The sequence below is a fragment of the Dipodomys merriami genome, unplaced genomic scaffold, assembly GCF_024711535.1.
Source record: "Dipodomys merriami isolate MVZ:Mamm:240054 unplaced genomic scaffold, mDipMer1.0.p SCAF_13, whole genome shotgun sequence".
In the NCBI taxonomy this organism is placed as follows: domain Eukaryota; kingdom Metazoa; phylum Chordata; class Mammalia; order Rodentia; family Heteromyidae; genus Dipodomys; species Dipodomys merriami.
The window spans coordinates 24557487-24581626 of NW_027202604.1; the positions used below are offsets into that span (position 1 = coordinate 24557487).

At 40.7% G+C, this 24140-nt stretch overlaps 1 pseudogene; it reads left to right on the top strand.

Moving 5' to 3' along the window:
- The first annotated feature begins 2217 nt into the window (after positions 1-2217).
- On the top strand, positions 2218-2572 carry LOC138824889 (10 kDa heat shock protein, mitochondrial pseudogene; annotated as a pseudogene).
- Positions 2573-24140: the final 21568 nt, after the last annotated feature.

The window sequence follows — 24140 nt, forward strand, 5'->3', positions numbered from 1 at the left end:
ATCTGTATCAAAGTGTCAGGTCTTTAAGTCTCCAAGAGAAAGTCTTCAGCAGAAGCATGTAAGAACTCAGAAAGAGAAAACCCATGTGCTAGGGCAAAGACTTCAATCCCAGCTGGCTTAATTACCACTGGACTCTCCAGCATGGCACCAACTCCAGGAGCTGAGCAGACTCAGTTCTCAACCTTTTCAGATTCCCCCATCCCTCTTCATGCCTATGGGTGAAGAGGGTTGAGACAGGGAGTGGTAATATTTTAGTATAATACTGAAGATATAACCTTAAAAAAACAGGCATGTGACAAGTTTGTCTATTGATGTGTAAGAAAAGTTGAAAGAAAATGCAACAGAATAATAATGATTACGTGGAAGGTACTTTACATGGAATTATTTTAATTTTTCTTGTGTTTTAAGTTTCGTGTCTTACTCTTCTAAACACATCATTACAGTGTGAACATCCATTACCTGAAATACTTAAGACTAGAGTATTTCAGGATTTTTCCCATTTAGGAATATTTGCATACTCTTTTCTGTTTAAGAATCCTTACTCCAAAAATTTTAAATTCACAATAGTCCAGAACTTTAAGAAATTTTGGATTTGGGAGAAATTTTAGATTCTGAATTTTCAGATTGGGGATGCTCAACCTGTTTTTTTTTTTTTTTTTTTTGTCAGTCGTGGGGCTTGAACTCTGGGCCTGAGCGTTGTCCCTCAGCTCTTCAACTCAAAGTGAGCGCTCTACCACATGAGCTACAGCGCCACTTCCAGTTTTCTGAGTGTTTATTGGAGATAAGAATTTCATGGACTTTCCTGCCTGGGCTGGCTTTGAACCGAGATCCTCAGATCTCAGCCTCCTGAGTAGCTAGGATTATAGGCGTGAGCCACCGGCGCCCGGCTTCAACCTGTTTTTGTTTTTTGTTTTTTTAAATCTGTACTCGTTACACTGCTCATGTAACTGTAACCCTGCTGTGCAGTATTTTCACAATAAAAACTTATTTAAAATCTGAAAACAAATTCAGACTTGTCTTGTGCCTCAGTGTTCACTTAGGCAGTCTAAATATTAACTCTTTTTTTGAGGCTCAGCTTGAATGTTACATCTTAGCAGACTTACCTGGCTACCTAGTCTTTTTCACAATCAATTGCCTCTGCCCATTGCTCCCAAGCATTTCTGCTTCCTCTTATAGGGCTTCATATGCTGCAGCCCTGGTCCCTGCTGCCTTAGAATGTCACTGTATTTATTTCATAGCCTTGACAGAGGTGATTAGGTTAAACTGGGGATTTGGGGGTAGAACCTAAGCCAATCAGGCCTAACGGCCCCTAATTGGGGGAAATGTAGACACATAGATATACTCAGCATACACACATGCACAGACAAAAATCCATGTGAGGACATGGTGAGGAGCCAACCCTCAGCCAGAGGCCACAGAGCAAAGCTTCAAGAGAACCCAGATGTGCCAACAACGTCTCTTGGTCACCCAGCTTCCAGCACTGGACTAGAAATAAAATGTCTGCTGCTGAATCACTCAGGCTGTGGTATCCTGTTTCTGCAATCCCAACAAACAAAAACACTCTCCCGTGGTAGTGTGAACTTACAGTTAGCAGTACATCTCTGTTACCTATTTCACTAGCTAATGTGACTGTTGTTCATACAGCTCTGCTTTATTTACCTCCATCACAAACTCCAATGTCATTCAATAAATGTGGGCCAAACAAACTTTCTGAATCTTTTTTCCCCCTTATTCAATATCGTTGGTCTGTTTTGCATGCTATGATGAAATACCTCAGTTTATTTTAGTCCACAATTGTAGGGGCTCAGTGCAGGGTTCTGGCATCACGTCAGTTCTTGGGAAGGCCAGGAGGCCAAGGCACATCATGGCAGGAGTACACATGTGAGAAAGAGATCCAGATCCTGAAACAGGAAGCCAGAGAAAATGGGGTCCCACAAACCTTCAGAGGGCACAATTCCTAAATCATCTAAAGGCCTATCATTAGTCTCCACCTCTTAAAGTCTCCATCATCTCCCTATCCCATTGACCTGGGGACTAAGTATATGGCACACGAGCCTTTGGAGCACACATTTATTCTACAGCCAAGCTACAGCTCCCAATTTGCATACATTGTATCTGTGGAATTTTAAACACACAGAAAAAAATAAAAGGAAAAAATGAGCTAAAAGGAGACATGGATAAAGTTTTAAAGCTGTCATTAAAAATTAATTGGTAGGCATGAGAGCAGAGTACAAGCAGCAACGGCGAAGAGTCACAGTTGGACAAGCATTTAGGAAATTCCTTCCTCCGTTTGACCGAATGTTGATCGAAAGGAGTGCAGCTGAAACTGTAACCAAAGGAGGCATTATGCTTCCAGAAAAGTCTCAAGGAAAAGTATTGCAAGCCACAGTAGTGGCTGTGGGATCGGGCTCTAAAGGAAAGGGTGGAAAGATTCAGCCAGTTAGTGAAAGTGGGTGATAAAGTTCTTCTTCCAGAATATGGAGGCACCGAAGTAGTTCTAGATGACAAGGATTATTTCTTATTTAGGGATGGTGACATTCTTGGGAAGTATGTAGAGCAAATACACCACTAAAATGGCATTGTGTGAAGCTGCCCGTTCCATGGAAGGTCTGAGATCTTTCATCATGTAAATAACTTCCATATCTCCCTTTTAAATAAACCGATGGTGACTAAACTAAAAAAAAATAATTGGTAGAGATGTTTCAAATTATTTGTGTGATCAGCAGTTTTTATTCCAAAGTAAGCACACGATCTATTTGAGACATTGTACAGTTGTGAGGGCCATTAAAAGTGTTTTTTCCTCAATATGACGTTCTTCTTCCAGTGTCTGCATGAATATGTGTTCATGTAGGTACATTCTAATCTCAAGGGAATAATTAGGCAAACAGTCTGCTGAAATATCCATACCTTGAAAACCGACTTTGGAATATATTCTAACTTCTGACTTAAACCTCTGTATATTACATACAATTTCATATTTTCCAAATGCTTAAGAACTCAACTCAAATAGTGATGTCTTTCATCCCAAAATTTAAAAAAAATCTAGGTTCTCAGATTCTGAAGTTTGGTGTACAAATCCTCAGCTTTAGCACCACCCGAGGGTTTGTTAGAAATGCAGAATTTCAAGCTCCACCCTGAATCATATTTTGCCTTTTAATGAGCTCTCCAGATGATTGGTATTCTCATTAAAAAGTGAAAAGCAAGGCTCCAGAATGTATTTTTTTAGGATTAAGTGACTTATTCAACCTTTCCATCATTAGGACTTGCCTGAGAGATGAAAAGATTGGAATTCACCATGGTCAGAACCAGGGCCATTATGAAATTCTTTATGGTCTTCACTTTGCTTTCAGGCAAATGGAGAATAGTAATAACCAGGCAGGATCATTTTGAATTTAGAAAGCACCTCTAGTTTAGGTGTTCTGGAACTATCTATAACTTGAAGACAATGTCCTATATAAGAGGATGGATGATGCAAAGTGACCTAGTGTCCATTAAATAAATCATAAAGAAATAGGTAAATAAAGAAATAGGTAAAGGTACAAATAAAGAAACAGGTAAAGGTACAAATAAGGATCTCTTCAGAATCCTCTCCAAATAACTAAAGCCAACCTAAATATGACAATCTAATCGTAAAATAATAGGAACTTGGAGAGTTTGTTGGACAGCAATGAAGTGGTTTATCTTTAACAGAAGATTAGTCAAATGCATTTTCAAAAGGGTTTGTTCTCTATTTGCAATTACAAATAAATAATCAAACAACTTTATGATACATAAAGACAAAATATTGACTCTTCTCTTTTCTTCCCAACCTTCACAGCCTGATTTTGCAGAAGCATTCAATTGTATTTATTGACTCCTGAGCAAACATATTGGTAAAAACATTCCGTGGATATAAAAACATTTCTTCCCTGGGGCTTAAACTGCTTTCTAGACATTATCTCATTAATTGCTCCCTTAAATCTTCCTCATTGATTTTTTATATATTTTTTGAATGAACAAGTTCAGTGTTCTCTGCATATGGAGGAAAGAGTTCAATTAGAATTTAGGATCTTCGGTGTCTTTTAAAACAGAGATGTTATATCTCAATTGACAAGAAAGTACTATGGAAGCTTCAAAGGAGCTCAGAGTGACCTAACCTTCCTTCCTTCCTTCCTTCCTTCCTTCTTTTCTTTCTTTCTTTCTTTCTTTCTTTCTTTCTTTCTTTCTTTCTTTCTTTCTTTCTTTCTTTCTTTCTTTCTTTCTTTCTTTCTTTCTTTCTTTCTTTCTTTCTCAACTGAGGATGTCCTAGATTTTATCAACCCAGTAAACACTTGACTAATGTGCCTATCCTGTATCTATCAGGAAAGATGTGTTTGAAGATTAGAGATACTCAGATGTCATAATTTCAAAAGGAGGAAACAAAAATTGCTAGTATACATCAGTACATAAGCTACCTGACAAAATAAATACAGTGATCAGTAGTGACCAGGAAAGATGTGCCAAAAACAAGGGCATTGCAAATTGGCTGAGTCCCAATTTTAGCAGAACTGCTAGAGTAGGAAAAGAAGCTGCGCATGGATGCCATAGCATTTAACTAATAATGCTGGTGACGTATTACAGAGCACTTCCCATGTGCATGAAACCGGCGAAGCACTTACCACCTCTCATTTAATAATTCCTTAAAACCTATGAGAAAGTATTATTACTGCCAAGTCACATATCAGGAAAAGTATAGTCCACAATGCTCTTTCTGAAAATTACATTTCTATGTACCATACAGTGCTCTCTTGAGCAAATATGATTTGCTAGTGAAACTGAACAATCGATTGGTCACTGCGTCTGAGCAATCAGAACCATGCTCACAATTTCCTCAAAACATTTCTGCATTGTAATGCTTACTTACAGTCTGACTCCATCTCCATCTTTATCTGGAACCTTTCTTCTTCTTGAGTCCCACTGCCCAGCCCAAGGCACACCCCAGGAAGCATGGAACCACTGCTGTCAGGGAGCTCTCCTGAACAAGGCACTGCCTTGAGGAATGAGCGGGAAAAAGGGAGCATGATGGTGCTCCTTAGATCCTGAGATTCTCAACTCCAACTTAGCAGGTGTCATTTTCTCTAAGTATCAGAGGATGATTGGGTCAAGATACCAAAATCAATAGGGGATCAAGTTCTTTCCCTAAAGTGATTGTTTGCCTAGAGTCATGGCACTCCTATGTCTTTCCTAGCGCCTCTACATTACTAGACCCAGGTAGATAGAAAGCTGTAGAAATCGTTTGTGCAAAAATAAAATAAAATGAAAAAAAAAAAGAAATCGTTTGTGCACTGTCTTTTTAGGGAATGAGAACACCTGTGTATGCAATGTGTATGTAATTTCCTTTTCAAGTATTTTCTATCCAAAAGTGGTGGAATCCATGGGGGTGGAACTCACAGGTATAGAATGCCAAGCATACATTATACAGTCAGGAGCTCTCTGGCTCTCTGTCATTCTACACAGATTGTTATTTGTATTTTTTCTCAATGTTCTCTGAAGTTCTTTGATAATAATAATCTGGGTTTTGACTACCAAAAATAGCTAATTTTGGATGCCACTTCAAAAACAATAAATTTCAAACTGTCTGAAAAGAGCCTGGGAAGATGTCTGTATAAGAAGAAACATTGGGCTGGGAAGGTGGCTCAGTGGTAGAGCCTTGCATGCCTGAGGCCCTGGGTTCGATTCCTCAGCACCACATAAGCAAAAAAGAAAAAAGCCGGAAGTGGCGCTGTGGCTCAAGTGATAGAGCGCTAGCCTTGAGCTGAAGAGCTGAGGGACAGCACCCAGGCCCAGAGTTCAGGCCCACAACCGGACTCCCCCCCCCATAAAAAGAAGAAACATTAAGGGACTTAATTCTAGTTGTATTGAGAATGCCTTGAAAGCAGTATTGTTTCCACGAGCATACATACATAGTCATTGGAAGAACAAGGCAGTTGGGGAGGTACAGATTGGGGTGGTTAAGCGTAGGAGCTCCGAGGACTCCCTAGGGAGTTCAATCTTCATAAGCGATGCTACTTCATAGCTTTTGATCTTGGCAAGTTGTTAACTTCTGGGGCTCTGATTCTATCATCTATGACCCTACTTCATGGGGCCTTTTGAGCTTTAAAAAGATCAGTCATGTAACTTTGAATTTTCCTGGCACCTAGCGAGAGTTATAAGCCAGTTGTTAACTTATATTTCAAAGTGTAAAGATGGAAATATTTCTTTAAAAAAGTGTCCCAGTTGGGCTGGCAAGGTGGCTCAGTGGTAGAGTGCTTGCCTTGCACCCATAAGGTCCTAGGTTCAATTCCTCAGCACCATATAAGCAGAAAAAGCCAGAAGTGGTGCTGTGGCTCAAGTGGTAGAGTGCTAGCCTTGAGCTGAAGAGCTGAGGGACAGCGCCCAGGCCAAGAGTTCAGGCCCCACAACTGACCAAAAGAAAAAAAGTATATACACATGAACACATGTGAATACAAACACATACATGCACAAAGCACGAATACACATATTTACGCAGACACACACATTTACACACATGCACAAACACAGAGAGAGAGGATTCCATAACCCAAGATGATTTCTTCCTCTTGAAACCTGCTATCAGTTTTAAAATTCAGGTTTGCATCCTGAACATATTCTTCATTCCATTCTGAAATGAACAGTCCCACCGGAACCATTTCTCTGAGATTTTTCTTCTCCAGTTCATTTCTAAGTCTCCTGGAGCAACATGCCCACTGGGAAATGATTCCACACCCCAGTGCTTCTACACCAATGCTTCATGAAGACCTGAAGCCAGAACTACCTTGCTTATTAAATTCCCAAAGCATGCTTTCCTCTTGTCCCCGGCAAAGCACAATTTCTCCTGAAAATGTCTAGATCTGTCAGAACAGGCAAAGGGTACACCTGTTCTCAAGCATGTAAGGAATGCACTTTGGAAAATTAAAGGATCAGATAAGCAAAGGAAAATAGAAAACACCTACCATTCCCTAGAAATACCCAGTGCCTTTAGTGATAATTCTTTCTAAATTTCCCATATTGAAAAAGGCCACTCTGTGTAAAAGTAGAACTTAACATGCATGCCATTGCTTTGCATATTCCTCTCATGTAAATGCATAATGGACATGCTTGAAGACAGTGATATAGTCTATATATCTTTATGAATGGTTGTGAAAGGTCCTGCCATATGAACCTGGTGGGAGTTTGGAACAGATCCCCTGTTGGGGTTATGTAGGCTGTTCCTCCCTTCGTTTGGCAGGAATGAGTTCTGACAGGGTGGCATTGGTAGATCATAGTGATCAGCCAAAGAAATTAAACATAACTATCCTCAAGGTATGGAAGACTCAGGTGCCCGTTCTGTCCACCCTCATACTTCCAGAGGCCTCTTGCACTGTGAATGCTTGCTGAGTGCCACCTTGGTACACACTTCCCTCCAGGACTCAGGCCCCCTTCTCCTCATATCCCTTCTGTTATCTGACGTTTGGTCATTTCGTAGTTTTATCTGGTGCCTTCCGTCCACTGGTATTTTGCTGTGTTGTCTGTTGCAGCTCAGGCTGACCTCCCTCCATCTCATAGTCCTGCCTCAGCCTCCCAAGCTGGGATTTCAGGAATGCGCTACCACAGCCTACGGTTAGTTTTATCCAGTGAAGATACTTATCTCACTCAGTTATTTCACTTGGAGATTTTGAAACAATATTCCAGTTCTCTCACTTGGTCCCTAACTTGTTTTTAGTACATCATTATTGAAGGAGGAAAGCCTTTCCCAGAATGAACAATGCAATCCAGTCAAGTCTAGCCTCTGGGAGTGTGGCCAAGTTTGCTTTTGTGTAAGTGAGTCAGAGTCTTGCCGGGAAGCAGAGGCAGGGGACTCCTGGGCTTCAAGTCTAGCCAGGGCACTTGGACTTGGTTCAAAATGTGGTTACCATTAACTAAGGATTGGACCAAGGGAGCTGAAAATCCTCGAATTCTCTACTGAATGGAGTGGAAAAGGGACAACCAGAATATTAAATCACAATTCTAGTCAAATAATGAACCCCAAAATAAGGACACAAGCGGTGTTTTCTTGCTTGCTATTGTTTCTACCGTATTTGTAAGGTACCACATGATTGTTTTGTTGCTTTCTATGTCCCTCCCACACGGTATAACCCCTATTTTCACGGTATTTAATATTGGTATAATTTGGGGAGCAGAAGGGAAAAAGCAAATTGTTTAACTAGGGATACAAGTGGACCCATTGCAACAATGAGATGTACAAGACGTTATATGAAAAACTAACTCTACAATTTAGGCGGGAAGGGTGTGGGATGGAGATGGAAGGGAAGATGATAGGGGAAAAACAAAGGAGAAAGCAACAATACTTGATAAGAAATGTACTCATTGCCTTGCTCATGTGATTGTAACCCCTCTGTACAGTATTTTCACAATCAAAAATGTACTTCAAAAATTAAAAATAAATGAATAAATAAAAGAGCCATAAGTAAATCATGTTGAAGCTGTATGGAAGAGGCTTAGGTCCACATCCATGTCCACATGCTGGATTAGACTTACTCTTGTACAGGGAGACTGACTGGACGAGGAAACAGGTAAACATGGGGCCATTGCCCTAAATGGCTGAGAGTGTGATTTTCCACTATCTTATTGGTTGCTGTGGGATCTCATTAACTTTTTGTTTGGACTGACCTTGAGCCATAATCCTCCCAATCCCTACTTCTCAAGGAGCTTGGTGTGAGCTACCCAGTCTGGCCCTAAGTTATCTTTTTTAATTAAAAAATTATCAAAGATTTTGACATGCTTATTTCATGTGCCTGTCTCCCAAACCCCAATCTCTGGGGGATTTAAAAGCAATTTTTTATTTTTTTCTGTCGGTCGTGGGGCTTGAACTCTGGGCTTGGGCGCTGATCCTGTGCTCTTCAGCTCAAGGCGAGCACTCTACTGCTTGAGCCACAGTGCCACTTCCAGTTTTCTAGTGGTTTATTGGAGATAAGAGTCTCACAGACTTTCCTTCCCAGGCTGGTTTTGAACTGTGATGCTCAGATATCAGCCTCCTGAGTAGCTAGGATTACAGGCATGAGCCACCAGCGCCCGGCTCTCAAGAGCAAATTTTACTCATCATCATTGAGCATCTATATATTTTACTATGCATGTCTGAAAATAAGAACTTGAAACAATTATGATTCCTTTATGCCTTTTTTAATTTTTTTTTATTGTGAAGATACTGTACAGAGGGGTTTCAGTTACATGAGCAAGGTAATGGGTCCATTTCCCATTAAGCACTGTTACTACCTCCTTTGTTTTTCCCCTACCCCTTTCCTCCCTACTTCCCCAACTCCTCAACCTCCCCCACAAGGTTGTAAAGTTCATTTTCAACATAGTGTCTTGTACATCTCATTGTTACAATGGGTCAACCTGTATCCTTATTTCAGCATTTTGTTATTTCCCTTCCCCTCCCCAAGTTAGAAAAATGTATATACAAGATGCAGGACACTGGAATCAAATACAGTGACAATAAGGATTGTACCATGGGGAAAGAACATACAAAGAAACCAAAAAAAATCACATAGTACATTATAAGTACATTAAAAAGAACAGCAAGAAAGATAAAATCTCTTATGTCCCTATCTTGGGGTTCAGGTTATATGGTCATATTTACATAGTTTTTGACCTCTTCTGCTTGCCCTAGACATATACTAGTTATTGCAGATAAGAGAAACCATGGGAACTGTGTTTCTTTGAGTCTGGCTTATTTCACTTAATATAACTTTTTCCAAGTCTCTCCATTTCCTAACAAATGGGTGGTGTCATTCTTTCTGATGGAGGCATGGAATTCACACACACACACATACACACGCACACACACATACACACACACACATCACATTTTTTGATCCATTCATCTACTGGGGGGCATCTGGGTTGGTTCCATATCTTAGCTATGGTGAATAATGCTGCAGTAAACATGGTTGTGCTGGTAACTTTAGTATGGACTTGTTTGTGATCATTTGGGTAAATGCCTAAAAGTGGGATTGCTGGGTCATAGAGGAGCTCTATGTGGAGTCTTTTGAGGGACCTCCATACTACTTTCCAAAGTGGTTGAACAAGTTTACACTCCCACCAACAATGCAGTAAGGTTTCCTTTTGTCCACATCCCCTCCAGCATCTGTTGTTATTAGATTTCTTGATTATAGCCATTCTAACTGGGGTGAGATGGAATCTCAATTTTTTTATTGTGAAAATACCCCACAGAGGGGTTACAACTACATGGGCAAGATAATAAGTACATTTTTTATCAAGCATTGTTGCCTCCTCAATGTTGTTTTGATTTGCATTTCTTTTATGGCTAGAGAAGTTGAGCATTTCTTCATGTGTCTATTGGCCATTTTTATTTTCAGTGAAAGAGGTAGACTGAAGAATAATTTGTATGACATGGCCATTTTTATGTATTAAACATTGCATTTGTTTGAATAGGTGATGATATATTAAGAGTGGAGAGACTGAGGAGACAAAAGAAATGTGGGAAGGAATCTTGTGTGTGTTCATGTGTGCTTGTGTGTGTGCATGTGTGACTGGATATTTATGTGTGCATGTTTGTGCATGTGTGCATGTGTCTCATCATTTGTCATTCATGGGACAGTTTTAGGACCCCACCATTGAACACTGACTGAGACAGGAGCAACAGGGTGTAATCTAGGCTCACCCAGCTGTGGTCTCCCCATCTGGGAAATGAGGACAGTGCGACCTGGCCTCATCTGTGATGGGAAGAGGTGATTAGTGCCCCTTGTGTGAGGCCTTCCTGTCTCCGAAGCAATGTTTTGGCACATTTTGTCACAGGAGTTGTCTCAAATGCAACAGTCCTATGAGTGCTTTGGAGCCTTAAAAAACACATTATTGCATTAAAAAAAAACATAATGCTTAATCACGGGGAACACTAATGAGATACTGTGGTCTAACGCAGGGTCAGTGCATTTTCTAGACGTGGAGGATTGATTGTCGCCTTATGACCACGTGGTCACCGTCACAGCATCTCATCTGCCTCCAAGCTTCCATGCGGGTGTGGACGACAAGCAAAGCAGCAGCTGTGGCCATTTTAGGTTCACATAGGCAGCATGACTGTCACTCCTGCACCGCATCTCGCCAAGCCCAGATATTCCAGACGAGAGACACTAAAAACTTATGGGGTTTTTTTTTTTTTGACTAGGGATGCATGAGATCTTCATCACTAAAGTACATCTGTCTTGCCATCATCTCCAGAAGAAGAAATCATGGGGGTACGGGAGAGGAAATCATGGGGATACGGGAGAGGGTGGGACAGGAGGAGGAAGGCAGGGTCGCGTGCATTAATGCAGAGTGAATGGATCCACACCAAAGTTGTTTTACTGAAATTCATGCTAGCAATTTGGAGGAGGCTGGCGCTATTTAAGCGTGTTTATTTTTAACACCGTGATTTATCAGTTGTGGAAGGAGAGATACATAAAACTTGTCGTCTCAATTAATTAAAGGAAGTAAGTTCCTAGAGAGGAAAACTGATCGCTCATGCACAGTTCTTTAGTCTGTGTTGACACATACGGATAGTTTTAACCATTGGTTCTGAATTAATTGAATAGTTTTTAGTTTCAACATGTAAAAGAATTTAATTGTTTTTAAATGTAGTGAAAATTCATAGCTTTTAACCACATATCTTCAAGTTTAGATTGCTTTTAGATTGGTGTAGGGGAGTTCTGGCCTCACACTAAGGCCTCACACTTTACCAACTGAGTCTCCATCCAGCCATTTTTTCCTTTAATCATTTTTCTGATAGGGTTTTGTGCTTTCTGCTCAGAATAGTCTCAGACTGTGATCCTCCTACCTATATCTACTACATAGCTGGAATTATAGGCATGAATTAGCATGTTGGCTTGTCGGTTGAGATGAGGTCTTGCCAACTTTTACTCAGACTGGTCTTGAACTGTGATTTTCTTGATCCCCACCATCTGGAGTAGCTGGGCTTATAGGAATGGAGTACCACACTTGATCCTACAGTTAAAATTCGTTTTGTCTCTATTACTGATCATACTTGATTTTGATGTCTTTATGCGTGAAAGTGAGTAGGTACTTTACTATGGTTTGAGATGGCCTGTCCCCATCAAAATCCAATGTTGAGGCATAATTCTTGACATAGGCAGCGCCATGTGAAAGAGTCTTCACGAATGCACTGGTGTGTTTCCTGTAGTAGTGAATTGTCTTTCTCAGAGCTGGGTTATTTACCTCACAGGGTGGACTGCTGTACAGTGGGGTTCCCCCTCACCTCTGGTAATTCGCTCTGGAGCATGTATCTGCTTGCTCTACCTTCCTCTTGTTCACTATCACACCTTCACTAGAAGCTAAGCAGATGCTGGCACCATGACCTTGCTGAACGATGAGCAAGTCAACCTTTTCAAAATTATAAATTAACCATCCTTAGGTGTTCTCTTATAGCATCACAAAATGAACAGAGATGATGTACTTGGCTGAAATCTCCGATGCTGTACGTGGCAGATGAAACGATCATTTTGTATTTGCCAATATGCCAATCAAAACACATATGGCAGAAAATCTGAGCTAAAATGTTTGTTCTAATTCATTAATGTGAATAAAATATTTGTAGCATTTTAAGGAGTTCAACTCGTTTGGCTCTAGTGAGCCCAAAGGATGATCCTGCGTGCCCAGCTTGTTGCTCCGGCCCTGCAAACTGCATCCTCAGGACATCAGCCCTCCCTCACTTCCATAGCTCTCCTTACACCAGTCTCTGAGCTGACCTCCACTGTTCTCCAGAGATTCCACATTGTCCGATCTCTTTCTTTTTCTCTTGTTTATGCAAATCAATTCGGGCTCCTGTTCCACCCCTGGGAGACTCTCATCAAGGAACTCTACCCAAGTGACCCTTCCTCCCCACTAATTCCTCTAGCACTCACTCCTTACAGCAGGAGTAAGACATCATCTTGCATTGTTAAAATATTATCCCTTCCCTAATCTTCCAGAAGACAGAGAGTTGGATCTTCAAATTTAGCATATTGTCTATGTTTTATCAATAGTTTTCTGTTGGAAGATTAGCTGAGCAGATGAATAAGCCATCTACAAGTAGATCATAAGAGGCTTGAGGGGAAGGAGGACAGAGAGTGGCTGACAGTGAATGTTCAATGTAGTCGCTTACTTGAATTTTACACTTCTTAAATGATAGTTCTCTCATGAATCTGAATGAAAAGAGAATTCCAAATTCCAGTTCTAAGATTTAGAAAACCTACAGTTCATAAAGCTGATAATGTACAATAGGAGTTTGAAAAAATAACCATTTACTCAACCACCTGAGTTTATAAAGCACATATCCTAATTGAGGAGAAAAGGCAGGATGCAAAGGCTAAGCACGCCAGGATGGATGGATGATGACAAATAACAACCATGCTGCTTTTCAGTTTTATTTCCTTTAACTGGGATGAACTTGAGAGGTGTGTGTGTGTGTGTGTGTGTGTGTGTGTGTGTGTGTGTGTGTGTGTGTGTGTGTGTGTGTGTGTGTGTGTGTGTGTGTGTGTGTGTGTGTGTGTGTGTGTGTGTGTGCGCGCGCGCGCGTAGTTTTTAGGGACTTCATCAACATCATACTGTGTGGAAGTTCCTTCCCCCAAAGAAGCTATTTTTTAACTAAGAAAAATTAATTCAATTCCTAGGATTCATATAATTTTACAACTGATCATAAAGTTTTGGAGCCTATTTCTATTCCTCATCAAAATGGATGAAAGAATTAAAATACAAGAAGTTTTGTCCCACACTCACATAACCTGCCATTCTCTGATTCTGCTTTTTTTTTCCAGAACCATCCAAAGAACCACACAAACACAACATGGCCACCTTTTCAGCTCAGGTGTCCCATGAGGTTGAATGCCATACACATGCCCTCAGTCACTGAGCTTACTTCTGTGTGGCACTAATTGCATTCATAAAAATAAAGGCAGATAATGTAGGTAGATCTGTAGTTCTATAGATAAGTGATCAATGTTGCTGTCAATCAGAGACACCTGTTCTGCTGTTGAGGTGGTATGATAAATACACATAGCACACCAAAATCAGAACATTCTACAGACACAGATATAGACTGAGATGGGTTACACTGCTGTCTTCTAGAAAAAATGGATCATCTTAACAATTTTATCCTTCCTACACTAACTAAGATTCAGGGTGGCCTGGGAGGAAATAGAAATCATTTAATTTATAAGCAGGTGGTGATCTCTACTTGGTATCTTTGCATCATAATGTTCTTTCCCCCAAAGAACAAAAAGGGAGAAAGTTACAGCCTTCGAAGGATAATGCAGTGAGCAGAGGAAGGGCAGACTAGCCCACTAATAGTTAATAATTTAATAATTTAAACATGTTCTCCAAAACTGAGCGCCTGACAGGCAGTTGAGTCCTGGCAGTAAGAGCTATAGAAGATTGAATCTGGAGTTGACAGGGTCCCTCTGGGAAAATTCTGATCAAAAGAGTGATTAAAAGGGAGTTGGAAGGGTCAAACTTTTAAAAATCACCCAATTCAGACCTTTTGGTTGGAGGATATGCTAGCACTTAAATATGTATTTGCCTAGATGAAGAGAAATGATAATTCTCTTAACCTTCTAAACTCAGCTTTGGGCAGACTGACATCATAGGATGTCCCCGAGCAAAAGTTCCATGGAAGTGAGTGGCCTGAATGAGTTCCCCCACATCCTCAAGTCCTCAAGCTCTGGCAGCAGCTGGACAGATTCAGTGGAGCATGTGATCACTGTGATGTTCACAGCCACAAGTTCATGTATTCATTCACACAGGGAAGGAATATTACATAAACTTCATTAGGTCATCCATCACCGTTCATGGAATAGGAAATTCATGGTTAGAAACAAAAAATTTCAAGGACAAAGGAAGACAGGTTTCCTTAGAAAAGAAAGATCATTGTACAAACTGCTATGATGTCAAACATGGATAGGTGAAAAGGGAAAATTTGATGTCAGGTTTTCTAACATCCAGATTAAATAAGTTCTGTTATTAATTCATGCTTTATAGTGCTGAAAATTTGAAAATGACTCTCTTATACCAAATGCCTAAATTCACAGCTAAATGCTACTTCACTTCCGAATGCTAGAATATGATTTCATATCACATCCTAACTCTCCCAAACCAAGGTCAGATGTGGAGCACCAAATCCATTTAAACAGCTTGACCTGGTTCAAATCACTTCAATAGAACATACTTCAAATTACTACAGAAAATATCATTACCATTAGCATCATTGCCCGAACACTGGAAACAATAATATGTGGTTTTAGATTATGAATTTTCTATTTTATTTGACTTATTCATTCATTCCCTGTTACGTAGTCAACCCTGGATACAGTAGGGAAGCCATGTATCTACATACTACCAAGTTCCAAGTGAAACAAGACTACATAGTGCAGTAAATGTTCCAAGAAGGGAATGTCACTTAAAACCAGCATCTGTAGTGTGAAGGACTCATGGGATGTAACTAGACAATGGCTGTGTATAGTTAGGAGAGTCATGAAGAGCACAGAACCCAGATGGTAGGCATGAGGACTATGATGGATGCATCTTGATGGTTGGGAATCTCTTCCTGAGACAAGGATTAAGCTGGGTAAAATGAGAAAGGCGGTGGTACAGAAACTAGCACCACCAAGTTAGCCTTCTTTTCCTTCTTAGCAGTCAACTCAAAGCTTTTGGGTGGGTTCATCAAGAAGTAGAATAATTGTAGAAAAAGAGGCTCCAAGTTTCTTCAAGCAGTGAGAGAGGCAGATGATTCTTCTTAGAAAAGCGAGTTCCCAGGTCCTCATCCTGGTGACACCCACAAGAAGGCTTGATGATCAAAGAGTGTGAAATTCTTTCTCTTGTCGTTCTCGCTTCCAAGATGGTGCAGGAAAGACTTCCTGCTCACTCACAGGCAGGCAATCTCTATTACAGGTGATGGAGAAACAGATGCAGTGTATCACTTGCTAAAGGGAAGTGTGAGAATTTGAGCTACTGAGTTTTTCATCAAGAGCTCAGCTAGTACCTGGAGAGCAGTTTCAGGGCAAGGAACATAATGCTAATATGAGTTACTCTTTCCTAAAGGCACTATGCTTCACCTTCTACAGGCCCTATCTCATTAAGCTTCAGGAAACCCCTAGGGGACAGGAATTATTTTATTGTTGTTGGTGGTGTAGTGGTTGTGGGGCTTGAACTCTGGGCCTGGGTGTTGTCCCTCAACTCTTCAGCTCAAGGCGAGCACTCTACCTCTTAAGCTACAGTGTCACTTCAGGTTTTCTGGTTGTTTATTGGAGGTAAGAGTCTCATAGACTTTTCTGCCCAGGCTGGCTTTGAGCCATGATCCTCAGATCTCAGCCTCCTGAGCAGCTAGAATTACAGGCATGAGCCACCAGCACCCATCAGGAACTATTATTCTATGTAGTTAACAGATAGATGGGACAGGTGAGGCTCAGAGAAGTTAAGATTTGCTCTAGGTCAAAGAGGTTGGTTGTGTAGCCAGGTAACAGTGGCTCATGCTTGTAATTCTAGATACTCAGAAGGCTGAGATCTGAGGATTGCCATCCAAACCAGCCCAGGCCAGGAATGTCCATGAGACTCTTATCTCAATTAATCATAGAAAGAGTCACAAGTAGTGTTGTAGCTCAAGTGGTAGCCTAGTGTAAAAGGAGCTTTGGGATAATACTTAGGACCAGCAGCCAAAAAAAAAAAAAAAAAAAAAAAAAAGAAAGAAAGAAAAGAAAAGAAAAGAAAAAAAGAAAAAGAAAAAAAAAGAGGTAAGTTGTGGCAGAACTAAAACTTGAATTCTTGCCCAGATATTTGCCCTCAAAGACTCACTCTTGCTGGTGGCTTATGCCTGTAATCCTAGCTACTCAGGAGGCTAAGATCTGAGGATTGCAGTTCAAAGCCAGCCCAGGCAGGAAAGTCCATGAAACTATCTCTAATAAACTACCAGAAAACCAGAAGTGGTGCTGTGGCTCAAGTGGTACAGTGTTAGCCTTGAGCTAAAGAGCTGAGAGACAGCGCCCAGGCTCAGAGTTCAAGCTTCACAACCACCACCACCATCTACAAAAGACTCTTTCTTTAATTGTGACTAGTTAAAGAGATGATTCGTTTTGGCAAATGATAATGAAGCCCTCATTTTATTAGCGTTTGGCAGCTCTCATTGAACCAAAGGTTTTTGTTTTTGTTTTCATCCCAGAAATAACCTTGCAAAGTAAGAAAGGGGGAAGTTAGTGCTCTTTTTGACAAGTTAAGGGACTTTCATTCTGCAATATTAGTAAAAGAAGGCACCAGTGCTATGGTTTTGATATTTGTCCCCCTCCCCTGCCCCTCTGCCTAGTCTCCTGTGTTGGGAGCTTAGTTACAAAGTTTGGGGGCTACGATGTGGTAAGAAAGCTTTAAGAGGTGTGCCCAGTGAGGCTATCCGTGAAAGACATTAAAGTTTTTCTTGTGAGACTCTGAGACTCTCAAGAGAGGGGATGATATTAAAAAATCTGAGCTTTCCCTTTCCTTAGGCTCTCTTCGCTTCCTTCTTCAACATGCAATCTTTCTTTTTGCATTCACTTGCTGTCTACCACAAGGTTCTCACCAGAGCCAAAGCTGATGTGAAGGCCTGTGTTGAATCTTTAGAACTGTGAATACTAAGCCTTTTTTCTTGCTAAGTATCCAACCTCAGGGATTTCACTACCAAGATGAAAGGCTGACAAAGGCAGCTAGCAAAACAAGTAAATCATTTGTGTTCAACTCACAGAGTTGCCACTTCCTGGCTACAGAACTCTAAAAATTTGCTCAGTCCCTTCAAAGTCTGTTTTCTTATTTATAAAATGGAAACAATTCATTGCCCACTTCCTAGAGGGTCTGAGATGAGATATTAAAGGTGACCATGCATGATACATAGATCTAACGCATCAACCTGACCATATACTGCTTATCCAATGAATGTTAGATTTCAGCAGCACTGTCAGCAAACAGTTCACTCATGGTAAATATGGATTCAAAGAAATTATTGAATTGTAGTTCAGTCTCATCCTGTTTTAGTTCAGCTACTGCTTCTCGTGAATCCCCCAGGTTAGTATTTCAGGGGTCTTGCCGCTCAGTGCTGTGCATTTCTCACTACACTATAAATGACCACTAAAACCCAAACTCAGGATGGAAGGGAGAAACTCAGAACATCAGGTAACATGGAAGGCATTTACTGTTTTCCAAGTATGCGTGTCTTCCTTTTGCTTTCTCTTCTTTTTTTTTTTTGGTACCTTTTTTATTGTAAAAATACTGTACAGAGGGGTTACAGTTACATGAGCAACCTTGCTTTCTCTTCTTGAACCACACTGGACTTCCTGTTTTTCTCCTCGTTCATCCATTGGAATCCGTGTCTTCAGGTAGCACTGCTATTGAGGAGTCCACAAGGATTGCACAGCATCTGCCCAAAATTCCCCCTTCTCCCCCCCCCCCCCCCGCCCCCAGGGCTGAGGACCGAACCCAGGACCTTGCGCGCGTGGGCGTCCTTCTGCTGGGCTAAACCCCCAGCCCCCTGCCCAAACTCTTAAGTCAAGAAATCAGTGACTTCAGGTGATTGTTTCTAACACATTTATAAGATTATTTCTTTGTTGCTTTGTATGTCCCTTCCCCATGGTATAAACCCTGCTTTCACTGTATTTGAGGTTGGTATAATTTGTGGAGGGGAAGGGAAAAAGCAAATCTTTTAAATAGGGATACAGGTGGATCCATTGCAACAATGAGATGTACAAGTCGTTATGTGGAAAAACGAACTTTACAACTTTGGTGCGGGGGGGGGAGGAGGATTGGATGGGGGGGTTGGGGGGAGGATGGGTAGGGATGGGAAGGGGAAACAAAGGAAGAGGCTACAATGTTTGCTAAGAAATGTACTCATTATCTTGCCCATGTAATTGTCACCCCTCTGTACAATATTTTCACAATAAAAAAATAAAAAAAAGCAGTGACCTTTATAATTCTCACTTTGAGGCATAGAGTGCAGACTTTTGAAAGCTCCAAGATGGAAAAAGCTGTAGGATGGCCACACACAAGGGAATGGAGTAGATGACCACTAAAAATGAATCAGAGGCATTGCTGGGGAGTCTCTGGCCTGAGATGAGCTGTACCATTAAAACCCCTCACAGAGCTCTAGAGCAGAGCTCTTCAGTGGCCTCCTTCCAGCTAAAAGGCTTCCACTTCAATGCTCTGGTTCATGCAAGTTTGTTTAAGATGCATAATTTATAAAGGGTACATAGCACTATCCTTGAGTAACTTTGACTCCCCCACCTGCTCAGAAAGATGAGCTGTAGAGACCGAAAGTCAAAGTTCATTCTTGAGTACTGGCTTTATCACATCTGAACAGCTACAAAGGGCCATCAGCTACTCATCTCTTTATTCCCTTCACTCTCTGGTGGTTCTGTCAGGTGCCTGTTACAGTGCCTGTTCTCTGGCCTGTAAAGTTCTTTTTCTCCCTGCATATACTTTCACTGATTCTAAAACAATATGAGCAACTTGACGTGGAACACTTATTCATCCACCACCATTATGTAGGGAAAAGGAAACTGAGTTCCTTTGACTGTCTGCCTATTGTGTAAAAGAGATGGTGGATTTAAAAAGGCAGAGTATAAATTCAGCACTGTTCCTAAGCACTTCTGCTTGAGTTGACACAAGCAAGGAAACTATCTTCTTAGGATCCATGAGGCTGCCCCAGATTATTTGTCATTCCAATGCCCATGATGACATAATAGTCAATTTACAAGTGATTTATAGTGCTCTTGACACAATTGATAAGGAGTAGCTGCATAAGGGTTATGGGGAAGGCATTGTTAGTGCTCTAACCTGCCCCAAATATCCTTTCCTTAGCACATTTTGGTGATTTCATTCTGCAGTGGGACAGTAACAACCCCTTTAAAACAATCCATCAAACAGCACTAGTAGACAAATATAACTTCATGCCCTAGAAAACTTTATTCCCTATTCAGCTAGCAAGCCCTAGTACCATCCTGACTGTAAGAGTTTTCCATCCAATCATTGTGGAAAGAAGCCCAATCTGCACTGACTGGTCTAACATGTAAAAGGTAAGTGGCAATGATGAGAAGTAGTATTACCTATGGATTAGGATCTTCTACTATGTCTACAGTGCCTATAACAGTAGCTACTTAGGAGAGGGGGAGGCAGGAGGATTACCCTCCCACCCCTGCCCCCAACAAAGCTAGCTTGAGATCCTATCTGAAAAACTAACTGAAATAAAGAGTGGTAGAGCGCTTGACTGGCAAATTCAAAGCCCTGTGTTCAAACACGAGTACTTCAAAATAAAAACTAGCAACAACAACAAAATTCCAGCACAGTGCTCATCTGTGTTATTACTTACAATTACCTTAAGTGGTACTAGATTATCTTATTCTCTCCATTCATGTCAATTTCCTCATCAGAAAGAAAAATCTAAATTACAGTAGTATCAATATCAGATACATCCACACAACTAAAATAACGATTTTTTATTTTTTTCTAAGTGCTTACTCTGAGTGAAGTGCTGAAAGAAATCTCTTGTATTTCTGATAACAGCCCTGTAATATCAGCATCCTAATCATCATCATTCTTCCCCAAAGGAAGGGACTTGCTGAAGAACACAAAACAAGTAAGTTGCAAAAAGGACTGGCTAACAGATCTGCGATCCCATCTATAGAAGTCAGATATTTACCTGCCCAGAGCACTCCAGAAGGACTTCTCACTAACCAGACAACTGAGTTACTGAAGAAGATAAAAAGTTTCTGAATAGCCTGCAATCCCTTTGTCTAGTTTTTGACTCAATCACTACGATCTGAGCAATCTTACAGTCAATAGGAGTGGTCCCAGCTGTTTTAGTACCTTCATGTACCCAGTTAACAACTAGTTTGACCTTTTCTAACAAGGTGTCTGTTTGATCCTGCTTAGTGATGGGCTTCAATTTTAGAGCTACTTTTGTCTCTTCATAGTCATTTTATTAGCTATGTAGAGTATGTCATGTATTTGCCTTTCCTTAGAGTTAGACTAGGAGTTTTGCCTGGCTAATTTGAATTGTTTTCTTTCTGCAGGGCTACTCCTTAATGACTCTTTACTATTTAGTGTACTTTGAAACACTCCCCATATATCCTCTCACTTGGTCCCAGTGCAGCCTTGGGAGAGATTCCGCCATTGTTCCCAGGTTTGCCAGGCTTTCAGGCCCTTCGCTGGCTTTTCTGAGAGGTTTTTAAGGTTATAGAGGAAGATAGAAATGATATTTTTGTGTCAGCTGAGCAGTGGCCTCTCTCTATTGCCTCCACTTGGAAGATTTTACTCAGCATAAGCTGACAAGAGAAATACATTAGGAATTAACGTTTCTTTTGGCTGTCACCCAAACCAACAGTTGTTTTCACTAAATTAAATTACTTGAAAAACAGTTTTAAACTAAATTTACTCAATCCTATTTGGGAGTGTGATGGCTAATGTTGATTGTCAACTTGATTGGATTGAGAAGTGCCAAGGAGGCTATTTAGTAATGCACATATCTGGGTATTTCTCAGAGGGATTTCAGAGGAATAAGGGGGAAGACTGCTCAAAAGGAAGGGGGCAGGGGCATCATCTCATACACCAGTGACCCAGATGGAATCCAAGGAGGAAGAAACCAAGCTAGGTGCTGGTGGCCCACACTTGTACTATAATCCTAGCTACTCAGAAGGCCGAAATCTCATTACACTTCAAAGCCAGCTTGGGCAGAAAAGTACATGATACTCTTTTGTGTGTGTGTGTGTGAAAATACCATACAAAGGGGTTACAATTACATGAGCAAGGTAATGAGTACATTTCTTATCAAGTATCATTGCCTCCTTCTTTGTTTCCCCTTCTCATCTCCACCCCCCCCCCCGCGCCAAAGTTGTAAAGTTCGTTTTTCAACATAACGTCTTGTACATCTCATTGTTGCAATTGTCTCCAATTAGCCAACAAGAAAAAGAAGTGGAGCTATGGTTTAAGTGTTAAAGTGCAAGCCTTGATTAAACAACAACAACAAACCTAAAGGACAGCATCCAGGCCCTCAGTTCAAGCCCTACTACTAGCAAAAAGAAGCAGGAGCAGCAGCAGCAGATGACTACTAGCAAAGTCATTTTTTCTCTCTGCTTCCTGGCTGCCACAATTGATTCCCCACCATTGATGGCTAAAATCCTGAAAACATGAGCCAAATAAGTCTTTCCTCTCTTAAGTTGTTTATCTCAGGAATTTCACCCTGTGGCAAACAGTTTAAAGACCACAGGAAAAACATCCCCAATCTGAACACTTCCTGATATAGTCTGACCCATTTTCTGGATTTTGTGGACACAATGGAATCACAAATAAACCTTACTGTAGTTGACACAATCTTAGATCCTCATGTATCTATCCTCTTTTTCTCATCTGTGAGGTGGGATTATTATTATGGTCTTGATAGTACACACTTGTTACTATTCTAAGAGTTTCACCTTTATTGTCTCATTGGAATATCATAAAAGCCCTATGAAAGAGGAACCATTAATGCCCATATTTTATTCATGAAGAGAAGTAGCTAGGTAACCTGTATACTAGAATCACTCATAGCTGAGGGAGAGAAAGTTGACCAAGTCTATTATCCATGAGTGTACAACAGAATCCCAGAGTGGGCTGAGGTCCCACCAACTATAAGTGGAAGGGATCCAAGGGCATGACTACATATGTAATAATGGCAGCAAAGTTAAGGATTTGTAACCCAAATCAGCAATATATCAGTATAACAAAAACTGAGATGAAGAGAAAACAAAAAAAAAAAAGGTCTATGAACTCAATTCAGAAAAGTGTACAGGCTTGCTTAATACATAGAAATAGACCCAAATGAATGCTTCTCATATTGCATTTACCAAGGAACTTTAGCAGAAATATATATTCATGAATCTATTGGTTTGGAATATTTCACACTAAACTAGAAAATTTGGCCTGTGTCCAGTGGCCTTATATTCAGAACAGGCTTATTTTTACCTTGAGGAAGAAATATGATTTTTTTGGCACTAAGCTGCCCTAGTAATAACTGGGATTTTAACCTAACTCTTTTGGGATATCCTTTCAAATTACACAGGGCTGTGGATATACCATATGTGAACAATGAATATTTACATATATTTCTACAGAGATCACCCTCTCACTTCATCTCACTTGAAGCTTAGGAAGATATCCCAACAAGAATTTTCCCCACAGCTGTAACTAATAGTCATATGAACATTAGAACTTGCTCTATAAACTATGTGTTTACTTGGAGCTCTCCTCCCAACTGTGATAGTCGATTTCCATTTTACAAATCATAAAACTGAGAAGGAGAATTGGTGCACAAGTAATAAATGTTGGACTGGAAAATACACACATTTAAAAGGCCAGCTACTCCAAAAGTTTTCTTCTGATCATATCAGTTCCAAGATATAGGTCAGGGTAAGAAAGCATCATGTCTTCAACTTGGTTGTGAACCTGTTCTCTGCATACAATCACAGGAGCTAAGATCCTGCTTTGCATCTGTTTCTATCCATCCATACAATTTCTTCAGCCCTGTAGCAAATCTGAGCTGAGAGAAAACTGAGAGAAAAATGAAATCAGCTCTCTGGAACGGCAGCATCAATTTTTAACCACAGCGGTCACAGAGTTAGAGTCGTGAACCCTTGGGAAATGTTGATCAGTCACAGACCTGCTGTAGGACACAGGGCTGTGAAATGAGTTGGTAGTTTTAGAACATGAACCAATCTTTCTTTCCTTTTCCTTCCCCCTCCCCCTGTTTAGGAGGAGTCATCCAATGGACACTGTTGCTTGAACCTAGATAAAACAGAATTATTTCCATAATTCTGGACTAAGGTCGAGGTCCAGTCAGAAGACAGAAACTCCAGTGGCTAATTGTACAGGAGAATGCTAATACACAGAATTGCAAATGAGTGAATAGTGGTTAACTCTAGATAATGTGAAGGGAGTCAGAGCAATTGGGAACAAAAGAACAACCACTTCCACACTGAGGAAGAGTAAAAAAGAAGGACCCAAACTCCTTCCATCTAAGGTAAAATTCTGACTTCTCCAATGAGGGTGTAGGTTCCACAGAAAATGGATCTGCCAGTAAAGGAGTCTGCCCAACGCACAGACTGCACTGGTCT